Genomic DNA, 10,581 nt, shown 5'->3' with positions numbered 1-10,581 from the left:
TTGGCAACTAAGTGATTGCGGATTTTGTCAATACAACCTAATGACAAAATCTGCGATCACTTAGTTGCCAACCCAATAATAATAATATAAATTCCATATAGAGATGACAATTTAAATTAATCCTGAAGAGGACAACTTTCAAGGAGCAACATCAAAGTATGAACCAACCAGCTCAAACGATAAATTTTAAAAGAAAGCTTCCAGACAGATAAGTGCATACATTAAGAGTGCATAATTATATAAATTTTGAAGAGGAGAAATTCCAAGGGCTGAGACAGTTGGACGAAAAGAGTCCAACACAATGGCTTCCTGAATGCTGAGCTTGCGTGGGCGTAACCGCGGTGCGATCATATACTCGGCGAGCTTTTTACATAAAGCCACGTGCACGCATATAAGTCTTTCTAAAAATAGAAATTTGAGCAAGATACTATTAATAGTGGATGAGTGTGTTGCCACAGTGGATGTGTGCGTGGCTCTCACTCGGTTTTGCTCGCTGCTCGTTACCGACCAGCTTTTCGGAAAGACCGCCCCTAACCAAATGAAAGAAAAACGCAATTCGATCCTTAGCTATCACTAGCCCATTTTCGCGCCTATAGTTTCGACCTTGTTCGTTATTTCATCGTTATGAGACACCAAAATTATAAATTTTAGCCTTTCGATATGAACATCGCGGATGATAAACGTAAACGTCGAATTTTCGTAGATTTCTCTGATGTTCGATCGATGTTCCGATGATGTTCTATTACTCGATAGTTGAAGACAAGAATAATATTTGCTGAAGTCGAAAAAGTGACAGGAAAAATATTTTTTTTTTTTTGTAAACGACTCGAGATATTTTTGATATTACCAGAAGGATGAAGAGTTAAAGATTTATGCTTCGCTTGAATTGGATCTACGATTTTGCTCGAGTTTAAATAGTTGTTAAATAAATATAGGTAATTAAGTAAAAATACGTGATGGAAAATTCGCCATCACGATTTTCGAATTAGAAATAAACCGTAGTATTTTATTTTAGATAGAAAGTCGAGTCTCGATTTTTACTTAGGCCAGTTTATGATCTCGCTTCTTTTTCGTTTCAATTGGATTTAATCTTTTTAAGTATTTTTTTTTTTTTTTTTTTTTTAATGTTTTATTCTATAGGAAGAAAATCACACGACTATTTAGATATATCACGGGTGATCCCTTATGAAACATTCAACCCTAACGTTTTCCGTTGCTATTTTAACGCGTGGACAATAAAAAATGTATAAGTACACGTATATAATTAGAACGTTGTCCGGAGACACGTGACACGTCACCGCGGAACGTTGTCTCGCTGATTGACAACGAAATTCGATTATGCGCCTGAGAATGGATGTCCGTTCAATCGCGTCAAAAATAGCGGAAACCACAGCAAAGAGGAAGTGCTTAAAAATTCATCGCTACACGAAAAGTGCTCGCTTTATATATATTTAACCGAGAGGTGCAACGATCTCGTCGTGTATCCATTATGCAACGCGACTGCAAAGAAAATTCATGAGATGTTCAAGAAGCTTAGAAAAATCAAGTAGGTAATCATACAGCAGAATATATTAAAATACTCGATGCCTAATAATTTCTATGGATGAATCTCTTTTTAGTATTCCTATTTTTATTATTTTGTTGTTTTAATTTTGTCATAGGAAGAAATTCGAAATAATTAATTAATAATAAAATTCTCCATTGTTTTCGCTTTAAACGAATAACATAGCGTAATATGCTAATTTATAATTATCCTGAATTTTTTTCGAGAAGATACAACCTAAAAACTTGTGCAATAAATTTTCATAGTACTTTGAGTAATGGGTAAAGTCAAAGCTAAACTGTTATCGCTGCTCGAAGCAAATCTCTTCAGGCGATGAAACTCGGCTGATAACAGGAGAGATTTTGCACAACATCAGAAAGGGCCCTATTAGCAGCTATTAAATTGAGCCAGTGCACATAATGCAGAAATTCTTGACTTGTTCCACTTGACCGTCTCTCTCCTTCGCTCCTCTTCACAGGCTGAAATTATTTCCGTCCCACTGCGGGTGTTACATGATCACGGAAGAGCTGACTTCGAGCCCATCCCTCGAATATCATCCATTCAGTTCCCTAGTTCATAGAAACCTGCGCCATTTCTCTTCCAATCTAACCTTATTTTCTTTCGTAATCCAGGGAATATTACGAAACAAAATTTTCTACATTACCCCATCGTTATATAAACCTAGAAAAATGCTGATCTTTGACTACATTTAACTTGGTTTGACTGTGTTTAAACTAAAATTGGTATATCAATTTGGACAGCAGCTTTCCCCTAAACCCAACCTCAATTCTTTGATAAGCCCGTAAGAAACCTACCACAAAATACACCATTATCGTACCAACCTCTAAACCTAAGAAAACACTGAGACATTTACACAATTGCCCTTCGACTTCTACGCGTTTCTCTAACCAAAGATTCATTTTTCCAGGCGAAATCGCGACCAGACCTCGCAGGCCCATTTGTCTCCCAGGAGATAAAGTAGAAACCATGTAAAAATACCGCGTGTTTACAAACACGAAGCGATATAAATAAAAAGAATAATCGGCACACTTTCCCTAAATCTTGGATTCTTTTCAAATCGTTAATGTCCCGACGATGTGAAGTTCATGGGGATTTCTTGAGAAATAAGAACGTCGGTTCTTTGGATGGCGAGTTTGCAAGACTTACTTCCTCGTTATCACAACTGGTTCAGAACACGAAGCTCAGGAAAGCAGATATAAGTATAGAAAGAGGACGGCCTAGTTGCCATCGCGGCCATCCGAAATATTAGAATAAGCCCACGCGCGTAATACAATCCCGTTGGTAAGGTAACCAAATTTAGCATGTGACTTAGCAGACGCCCTCGAGACACTTGCACGCACGATGACTCAGCCTGAACAGAGGAGAACGGAATCGAAGGAAGAAGACGAAGGGGTAAAACTGACTGGGTAGGGGAACTAACTGCAGAGAAAAAATAATTGCTAGTGGTCTTCATTGCACAAGAGACTTCGACTGATTTTTGGGATGCCTGGTTTGGCTATGAATTCTCTAAGGTAGCCTATTATGTTGGTAGGATTGAGAAACAATGGTGGGAAGGATTAATTTTTCTTTACAAAGTTTCTTTGCATTTGATAATTTGATTTTTGCATCTACATTTAAGTTTAATGAGACTTTAGTTATTTAGGAATATGAATTATGATTCTTTTCTGAATGTGTTGAGTTAAGGGTAAGTTATGTTAAGTTTGAAATGTCTCTCGCACTGTATTCGATATTACACCGAAATTGAGTCCAACTTGTTAAGGTTAGGTTTACATCAATCTGAATGGAGGTTAATATTCGTTTTGGATTACTTTATTCGTAGTTTGCATTAAGTTTGGTAATTTAAGTTTATCATGACATAATTTTGATAACTAGAGCCCGATTTAAAATTCCATACCTAATACTCCTTAACTTATATCCATGATGAACCAAATTCCCTAGCTTATTCGAGTTATGAGCCCATTAAGATTGGGCTCCAATCTAAGTTAGCATCGTGCCGGGTTTAAGTATCCCAGCTGTCTTTCACGCACTAAGTTCCAACTTAGTACATCTTAACTTATATCCACAGTGAACCAAATTACCGATCAATGATCTGAATTCGGGATTCACCATGATTGGATTCCAGTCTAAGTTAGCCTCGTGTCGGGTCTAAGTTAAGCCTGCGTTTAATCTAGACTATCTTTTGCAATAGTCCTTGGTCCGGTCGTGGTTAGGTCAGGGTTGGATCGGAATTAGAGGTAAATAAAGTCTGACAGGAGGTTCTCGATGTAAATCTTGAGTACTTAGGGTATTTTTTCCAATAATCCTTGGTCCAGTCTAAATTTAGTCCGGCCATAATGTTGTTCCTAAACGAAGTTCAAGTTTATTATAACTTAACTCAGTCGTTTTAAAGTTTTCGTCGTTTGGATATACTTTGTCTGAAATAAATTGAGGATTATATTCGTTTTAGAGCCACGTTAAGCTCAAATAGATCGGTATAAGTGGAATTTCGGTTTAAAATTTATCCAACTTATTGGATAAACAGAAATATTCCATTGATCACGCTGAACATTTTTATTTCTGTGTTTGTATCTCTTTGTTTCTATTCATTTCTTCTTTTCTTTCTTTTTTTGGGATAATAAAAATGTCATGTGATATACCACTAATGTAATGTTTTGTTGGAGTTTGAATCATGATACCTATCGTTCATTTCGATGTTTAGTTCGGGACAAAATTACGATCATTTTTCTTTCTTTTTTACTTTTGGCAATTTTAATAGGATTTTTTTTAATTTGATAGAAATTTGTAAGAAATTTGTCTCGTGGTTTACAGTTTTACAAGCGTAATACCCTGATTAATGTCATGGCTTTACTTAAGTGAACGACCTACTTACAAAATGTTGCAGTTTGGCACAAACACAATAGCTCTCATTGAAAGAGATTGATCACAAGGAATTTTCATTATAAGATATGCTACTCTAACAGTGGATTAATAATTAAATGGGTTTAACGATTACTTCCATTTTAAATGAATACAAATATTATTTCGATTCTCGCAACATTGTAGATTTAGGTTATACGTTTAAAACAAGTAGTTACTGTAACTACGTTTGAATTTGGTTTGATCAGGTTTGAATAAAATTTGGATTAGTTTTCGCTAAGTTTCGGTTTCATTTAAAATGAAAACTTCCACCATGGTCACGTTTGAATGTGGTTTGATCAAGTTTGAACTAGGTTTGAATTCTTTCGAATTTGTATAAATTTTGGTGCACGTATACGCAAAATTTGGCAAAGTTTGAGTTAGATTTAAGGTAGATTTGCGTAAGTTTAAATAGAGGTGGATATAGATTAGGTTCGAATAACTATAATAATAGTAACTCGAGATAAGTTTAAAGTAGATGCACAGTTTCAAACACCCAAGAGTCTGCGAAGGCAAAGTGTTACTTCGCGGTTGTTAAAAGTAGAATCGAGACACAATGATTAGTGACGAATTATACATTTCGCAAACTGGTGATTCACTAACTCTATCTTGGCTAGAACAAGATAGTTGGCCACAGTATTCTCGTGCATTCCACGTAAACAATTTTCTTAAATCCTTAAGATTTCGCTTTCTTTCTGTTTGTTCAACAATGCCTGCAACAATGTCATATCAAAATACTTGAAATTCCTAGAATAAACACTTTAATCTAGCATATTCCAAAATTATAGAAATCTCAAATCTTGTTAGAATACCTTTAAAAAATTGTCTCAGTGTCAATTAACGAAATCAAAATTATTATTATTTAATTCGTCAAAAATCTAGAAATCCAGAAATTCGATGTAATAGTTACGATATAAAAAAAAAAAAAGGACCGAATCGTGGAAACACTTTGCAGGGCGACAAGAAATCTGGTACAGTTCACGGGAGTTAATTATTGGAAGATTTACGACGCAGTTTCCGGTAGCCCGTTGCCTATCAATCACAGTGAAATATGCGACCCATTCGCCATCGAATTTTGGCTGATCGAATTTATCGTGCTGGAGAATTTATGTAAGAAATTTGGCTGCAATGTGCCACTGAACTGTTACTGTAATTTCCATAATATCGATCATTTTATACGTCTCGGTACTTCCTTGAAAGGAAAAAGATGACGCATTATTTGTCGAGATAATTGTCATCAAAGAAAGCTCTAATTCTTATGTTTACGCGCTTACTCGTACGTAGTTAAATATAGAGATTCATTATTCACTAGAAACTACTCTGCCAATATTACTTGGATAATCTTCAATTCCATTTTCCAATGACACAGTCAGCATCCTAATTTTGATGCAATTTCGCACACTTTGTTGCGGCCGCCACACGTCGAACATCTAGCTTAATTACCTGCCATTGTTGATCGGCTTTTGCGATGTAACGTTCGCCGAATTAATCGCTCGGTTTCACATATGAATCGTTAATTCGAATTGATGTAGCCATGTTCTATTAAATGATACTCTATTTTGGAAATATTAATTATTGATCGTTAGAACATAAAGAAAGATATTCCCTCACCCTTTTCATTAGTCCAAATCTACTGCAATGTGATATTTCCGATAAGAATTCTTCCCGAACCTTTTTAATCCTAACCTAACTTAACCACATCATGATTCCTATTTAATGAAATTCTCCAGAAAGCAGCATTTGAAATCTAACTTAACCTACTTTTTCTCCCAATCTAGACCCAACCCAGACCCAATACGACATCTTCAATGAGACTTTATTCGAAACTTATCCGAATCTAACCTAACCTCGTCATAATCCCTGATTCAACGCAAAAAAAAATAATAGTAAAAAAAAGTAAATAATAGTAAATAGTAAATAAAAGTATGTTAAGAATTTTTACAAAGGAGCGTTTAAAATCTATCCTAACCTCCATTCATGTTCAGTAATCTATCCTAATCAAAGACACAACACAAATCTCTGTGTTAATCTCTTAACGTCTAGGGTCGATTCCTCAACCGACTCACCGCTCGTTAATCGCTCATTAACGCATTCGTTAAACGTGACAAAACAGATTAGTCGGCCCTTGTCGCACGTGCGACAATTTATTTCGCGGCCGCGGATATTTCGGTGGCCAATAAAGTTTCCTCAATAATGATGATATCTGATAGGGATCCGATAATAGAAAGGCAGACTAGAAGTTAGGCAGCCGGCCCAGTTTTTCATGTAGCCGTAACAACGCGCGCGCGAACGCACGGGCTCACGCTGACAAATATTTTTCAAGGTAACCTAAGCTGAAATATACCACCTCGACTCCTCTGCATAGCCGATTTAATAATTCCCCCCTCTGGCTGCCAATTCCAAGTCCGCTCACTTGTTACATTAGAGTGACATAATGACTCGGTCGCACGCGAATCGCTCTGGACACTCTCGCGAACGCGTTACGCAAACCGCGGTCGCGTGACGAAACAACACCGCGATCTCGGTTGTGTGAACTTAACTTTGCTGGAAATATAGGATTGTTTCTTGGAAATAATTTTTTAATATTTGGAATTAGAGTTTCAGGACTTTTAAGACTATTGTAATGTTTCTAGAGCCAATCTTAATTAATATCAGTGACAGATTAGATTGAGGTTAGGTTTCTGTTACACAAACAGTCTTTATGATTTTAGAATAAAGAATATTTGGCTCCTTGGAGGATGCATTTTTAACCATGGACTTTTGCGATTTTTCAATTTTGGAGAGTACTGTAGCCATTTGTTTACTAATATTAAGCAAGTTTATATAATGATTTGTCTAAACTAGAACGTAGTTTCGATTCAAAGAAATTTCGAGAAACAAAGAAACCGAGAAGTTGGCCCGCCATTTCGCCTGCTGAAATATGAATATGTCATCCGAGAGATTCGAATGTCATATGCAGTTTCTAAACGTCCTGCAAATGCCAGGAATTGCATACGCGGTGTAACATGAATTCAGGAATAATGTACCATAGTTGACATGAAAAACGAGCGAGGCGATCCTCGTTAACCACTATCTTGCACGTCAAAAACCTCGACTACAGCAACCATTATTTCAAAGTAACTTTGAATTAATAACGCGAGAATTAAACATCTCGATAAGCAATAATTCGTTATTTTTAAACATAAATATTGTACACAAATTTTCAAACTCTAAATCGAAAAATTCCAGTTCTCAAATTTTAATCCAAATTTCAAATTATCAAACTTTCAAATTTTCAAATTAAGGTCCAGGAAATTTCGAATTTCCAAAACCACGGATCCCAAAGTTCAAATTTTCAAGTTTGACGATCTAGATTTTTCGCAATAACTCTGTTGTGATCGAGAAGAAATTTTCCTCCCCTGATAGAATTAAACGAACCGACATCCAACTAATTAAAATTTCCCCCAATTTTTTTCGACAGCATCCAAAATTGTCTCGCCCTCGCATCGTTTTATTTAAACGTAGTAGCTAAATATATTGTTGGTACATTGTTTACAATCCCCTTAGATCACTACAATATTTAAATCGCGCATCGCGTAACCAATCGGTGCCAAAATTTGTAAATTGGGAAATTTAGTAAGAGACGAGTTGTAGAAATTTAATACGAAATCACTCAAATTAACTCTTTGCATCTTGAAGAATACCGGTAGGAAAGGGTTTTAAATTAAATCCTGGTGCCGGATGCTACGACTATGGCTGGCGCCATATCAAAAGGCACAGTTGCTTCTCACGCCAAGTATGTAAGAAATGAGAACGACTACCTCGATCATGTCTATTCCTGAGTCCAAGTTTCCTACCCTGCTCAACTTCGTTTCATTTTATTTCACGTTCACCACCAAGAAAAAGTTACAAGTCGCGACAATCTCATTTCGAGGTTAGTTGGCCATTTTTCAATCAAACCTGTTTATCCTCTCCTGTCAACTTGGTGCATACCACTTGAAACGTTCAGGAACGCTTGAAACGTTCTCGTGTTTGTATATCGTTCCAGGAAATAAGATGAGTTTCAAAGATGAAAGATTTAAGACGGTGTCTTGATATTTGAAAGTAAAATCGCGCCATTTGTAGGACCCCTCCGTTTCTTTTCTTTCAATATGGAGGCCAAACTGAATCAGAATGCCAGGTTAATTTAATTTAGATTTCTTTTTCAAACCTGAATTATCAATTAATAAAATTAATAATTGAAAAGTACTAGCGTCTATGTCTATGTGTTACACTCGAAAACGTTGAAATGTGCGGAAATACTACTGTACTACTGTCAGTAGCGCATTTTTTAATTGAAAAGGTAAAATTTTTTAAAATGTGTTGTTCAATGGTTAATTCTTTGTTGTACAGTTTATTTGGAAAAATATTTCAGCAATTATTAATTTCAGTATCTTTTTAATCAAAAAATAAAAATTTTTAAATACAGAACAATTAAAAGATACAATTTTTACAAACACGTCGTTTCAAGTCATTCGTCTTTGTACTTTTTATCTGGGAATGCTTTTTATTGTTGTAATTTCAATATCAGAATATGAAATACACATATAGTTGATGTAGAGTCATCTACTTGCAATTACGCCTGAACTACGATATTTTTGCAACTCCGCTATCCGCCACGTAGTGCCATCTTCTCGAAACAAATGTAAACACTTTCGTAGACCATACGATGGTAAAAATAATATTACCATTGCAATTAAACATACACTCCAATTAAATTACTAATTTAATTTTATATTATTGATATTCGCCTAATGTTTTGCACAAAAAGCAATATTCGTCGTCTTTTTCTTTTTGTATGTAATTATAAAGATTAGATTTTTACACAAAATTAATTTTTAATGAAAAAATTAATTTACAGGAGAAAACAGTTTCCAAATTTTCTATGATGCTAGAATCTGTGACGACAATCAAGATTATAGCAAATAAAGTTGTTTACTTGTGGAAAAATACGCTTCTTGCATATAACTGTAGCAATAGTAACAATAATAATATGATAAACAAGTAGAGGGGCATGCTAAGATAAAATAAGACCACGTCAACTTGTTTTATATCTTATTTAAAATGTTGTACATCATTTTTATTTTTTTTTTTTTCTTTTATTTCCTCTTTATGATTTTACAATTTAAATTTAGAAATGCAACAAATGGACCAAATGAAAGTCCTTTAAAGGTGTCTGTTATAAATACATGTGATTACATTCGCACCTAACCATGATACGATTCCTATCTTTATCCACAAGATTTATTATACTTATCCACGTCAATTTGTCTGCATAATTCACCAGAATATTACATTTTCCCGCCTCCAAAATTCCAATTCAATTCCAACACCCATCGCCCTTCAATCGATCTAAAATTAGATTCTGAATTTTAAATCAAGAGCTTTTAATTTTGAATCTTCTGGAATCCTTTATTCTGAAACTTTATAATTCCAATCAAAAACTGGCCAAAAGAAATGAAATTCCCCTTCCAAGATGAATGCTCTATACAATTTTTAAGAACGCTGAAACTTAAAAATTCGTTTAAATGAGGGACGTCTAAATGGTGATTTTAAAATTCTTGGAATTTCCTACAACGAGATTTCAAAACCTAACCTAAGCTACAGCCAAAGAGAATTAAATTCTCCTTGCAGGGAATCCTCTATAGAATTCTATACGACGCCGAATCTAAAAAGTTCTTTCAAACGAAATATCTGCTGCGTCAAATTTTCTGCAATCTGTCTACACTAAAATTCGTAATCCTAACCTAAACCATAGTGAAGAATAATTAAATTCCGCTTGCGAAGAATGCTCTATACATTTTTATAATACAAGTCGAATAGCGCGCGCGGGCTTTTTCAAATTTCAAATTTCGCATCCTAAGCTAAAAATTAAGTTCTAATTAATTTCTATCGCTCGAGAAGTCCTGTAAAATTAATACGTAGAACTTCGGAAGACACCAAATCATTCTTCGTCTATCGTTTAGAAAATTAAAAACACACCACGATTTTTACCTGAGAAACGAATTATGCAACAGATTTCCAAACGTTTATAGTTGGCAGTAAACAATAATTTTTCGTTCTGTAAATAACACCGCTATACCCACGGAGTCTGGTGCAGCGGA

This window comes from Bombus flavifrons, chromosome 16 (genome assembly GCF_040668555.2).
Source record: "Bombus flavifrons isolate JBK064 chromosome 16, iyBomFlav1_principal, whole genome shotgun sequence".
In the NCBI taxonomy this organism is placed as follows: domain Eukaryota; kingdom Metazoa; phylum Arthropoda; class Insecta; order Hymenoptera; family Apidae; genus Bombus; species Bombus flavifrons.
The sequence above is the reverse complement of the archived record's forward strand: the minus strand, read 5'-3'. Positions refer to the sequence as shown.